This window comes from Ailuropoda melanoleuca, unplaced genomic scaffold, assembly GCF_002007445.2.
Source record: "Ailuropoda melanoleuca isolate Jingjing unplaced genomic scaffold, ASM200744v2 unplaced-scaffold7872, whole genome shotgun sequence".
NCBI classification, from domain to species: Eukaryota; Metazoa; Chordata; class Mammalia; order Carnivora; family Ursidae; genus Ailuropoda; species Ailuropoda melanoleuca.
Genome location: NW_023253183.1, coordinates 98 through 3,240, shown reverse-complemented (window position 1 = coordinate 3,240; position 3,143 = coordinate 98). Strand labels below are relative to the sequence as shown.

The following is a 3,143-nucleotide window of genomic DNA, read 5'->3' as shown; positions in this document are numbered from 1 at the left end:
TGCTCCTTTCCCCCCAGTGCCTTTGGGCCTTCCTTCCTACATCTCTCTCTCTCTCTCTCTCTCTCTCTCTCTCACACACACACACACACACACACACACACACACAGAGGCTGTTTCAGGCCATGGGACGCACAGGAGGCCTCACTATTTCACACTCTATAATCTTCTAGGAAAACCAAAAATCAAAGACGAAAGGCATCACTAATGAATGACCACTGATGAACTCACACCCTGCTCAAAATCTCTTTGCTCCCTCACTTTTTCTCCCCCACAGTGCCTGGCGGTCCCCGAAAGGCAACACCATGCACAGTGAGTGTAAACTGAAGTCATAAATTCTGGGGCCACCGGCAGGGCTTAGCAGCCTCTGAAGATGCTGCAGGGCAACTGTGGGGGTTCCTGGGTGGGGAGGCTACCTGAGCAGCTCAGAGGGAAGGAAAGGCCAGTCACGTCTGAAGAGGGGACTGACAAGGACAGCGACAGGCCAGGTGCTGGGAGAGAGTGGGAGTGAGTCGCGAGATGAAGAGGCCCTTGGGAAGACTGATATGGAGAAATGGTGGCTGAACATGAAGTAAAAGGTCATCTCACAGTAGCATCTAATTTCATCAGAAAAGTGATTCCCGGTCCTCCACCTGACTCCTTCTTTTTGGGTTACACATAATCAGAACAGGAGATGTCTTGTCCCGCGTCTTCAGCAGACAGAGTTCCCACTCACCCGTAGGTACAGTTGGAATGGCACAGGTGGCACACGCGATTGGCATCCGCAAACTTCCAGACCAGGGTGTTGTTCTCACCCATGATGCCAGCCGGGCAGGTCTTGACGCAGTGAGGGCCATCGATGTAGTGAGCACACTTGACGCAGCTGTCCGGTCCCTGCACCAAGACGGAGAAAGACCTTCACACACGTTTCCTTCTCTTTCAAAATGGAAGTACCTTGTTACTTAAATACTTTTTGTGAAAACAGTCAAATGGTAATGGAAGTTCTTCAGCAGAAAAACAAGCTTGTCTGGGATTGCCGTCACTTGATACGACTGTTAACAGCTTACTACAAAGTCTTCCCAACTTTAAAGGCATTTAATATAAAACTATACTAAATCCTTCCTTACATTTTACTTAACAGATTATGGGCATCCTTCTCTGTCAAAACAATCTAATTAGCCTATGAGTAAATTTACATCTTTATTGCTCAGATGGACTTTCTTGCATAACACCTTTGAACTTAAAGGAAAGCTCTGTGGAAAGCCAGCCTTGCTGAGGCAAATCTGAAAAGCCTATGAGTATGTTTCTCTAGGGACAAGGCAGCTGCACAGTGAACCGTGTACCGTGCTGATTCTGTTTGTCACACTCAGAGTGTCCTTGAAAAACTCAGAAATGAAAGCGCTGGGACTGCTCTGGTTGTATCCACACACTTCACAGAGGGACTGAAATAAAACTGGTCGGGAGGGACATGCCTGTTGGTGAAGTTCCCTGATGTCTCCGTTCTGTCCAAACACTGAGTGTTCTTAGCACCAGAATGAGATGACTAAGTCGGGGTCACCAACTGACTTATTTCAATGATGAAAATTCACCCTAACACCAGGTGAACTTATAGACCGATGGTTTACTTTGTAACCTGCCACGCTGGCAGCCTATACCTCAAAACACAGCCTTCTGCCCAATTCAGACAGAACTTCTGAAAAGCGTTTTCAATTAGTCAGTCTAGGTATGGCTGTGGAAGCTCAAATGCACACAGAAGTCCTTATAAATAATACTGAGAATAAACTACAATTAGGACATTGGTGTGAGGGGGACCTGAATTCTCACTTAAACTCTTTAAAATATCAGGTAGATAGAAAAATGAATTTTGAAAAGTTCTGCTAGGTGTTTCTTTAAAAATGCTTTGAATAATTGTGCACTAATGTTAAATAAGAATTTGATGATGTCTGAGTGAAATGAGGAAGCAATGATGACAGATGTCTGGAATAGTGAGAACTGGGTGACTGTGGACCCTCTCTCCCACAGGCCTCCTCTTGGTGACAGAGTAGAATGTTATTCAACTTGTTAGGGGTGTTGGACTGAAGGCGTGTGCTCCCCTGGGGTGGGTTGTGTGATGACGTCCACTCGACCACAGCCTCTGATGCAGCTGTGAGGTCGCAAGGCCGCTTGTCTGGGCTTGGATGGCTCCCTTTGGTGGCTGTAGAGTGATGTTGGCTCATTGTGGGGTTCTGTTGCAGGGAAGCCTTTTCCCTAGGACGTATGAGTGAATCACATCAAATGTACTCCTCACCCGTCCTGTGCAGGTTATATTCATGGCTTGGGGCAGGCATTCCGGATGGCACTGTATGCACTCAGAATTCTCCACAAACTCCCTTGGCTCCCTGAGAGAAGAAAGGAAACTGATCAGTACGGTCTCTAGCGATCGTGCTTCAAAAGGCTGGGTGGTTACAACTGTCTGAGTTAATCTGTCTGAAATTTCAGGGGACACAAATCCCCTTTCTCAGAAATGCAAAAAAATTTTAGGTCATCATGTAACAGTTGGGAATCTAGGACTATACTGTAATGTCATAAACTGATTGTATTAACTGAATCCTTGGTCATCCTCTCCCTGAAGAAATACAAAATTTCATTTATAATCCAAACATCTTCCCTGCATTTTTCTGCAAGGCACAGTTTTTGTCTATTAGGCAAATAAGCCAATGAATGAAAAAATAGTCCTTAAGAGGAGACCTCTCCCCCAATACCAGATTCATGGATATTTAAATTAAGCTGGAAAGAAATAATTAACTGAAGATTAATGCACAGGAAAAGGAAGGAGAGATGTTAAAACATACTCAATGGTTATTAATAAAAACAGCAAGTATAGAACACAGGTGTGAAGAATTTTGCTTGTAAGAGTTCTGCTATTCCTCAAAGATGTCTAGGTCAATGTTAAGCAAGAAGACGATGTTTGATTGAAAAGACAGAACAGTTGTGACAGCTATTAAGGCTGAAAGCTGCCTGGTAATTAACTACAGGTCTTCACTCCAGTGAACAAGGAGTGTTTACACCCCACAACATGTTCCATAAGCCCTCCCTTATGTCGTCAATTAAACCAAATATGCCCAACTGTTTTTTTCCTTCCCTTCTCTGAGTTAAATGCCTGTGGGAGAAGTGCTGCAGGACACCAG

The 3,143-nt window shown here is 44.8% G+C and overlaps 1 long non-coding RNA gene across 1 annotated transcript; it reads right to left on the bottom strand.

Moving 5' to 3' along the window:
• Positions 1-162: 162 nt before the first annotated feature.
• Positions 163-2,374, bottom strand: LOC117800784. The gene is made up of 2 exons (XR_004623169.1): positions 2,264-2,374; positions 163-870 (listed from the first exon to the last, which is right to left on the bottom strand). It is a non-coding gene; the product is annotated as an uncharacterized LOC117800784 (long non-coding RNA).
• Positions 2,375-3,143: the final 769 nt, after the last annotated feature.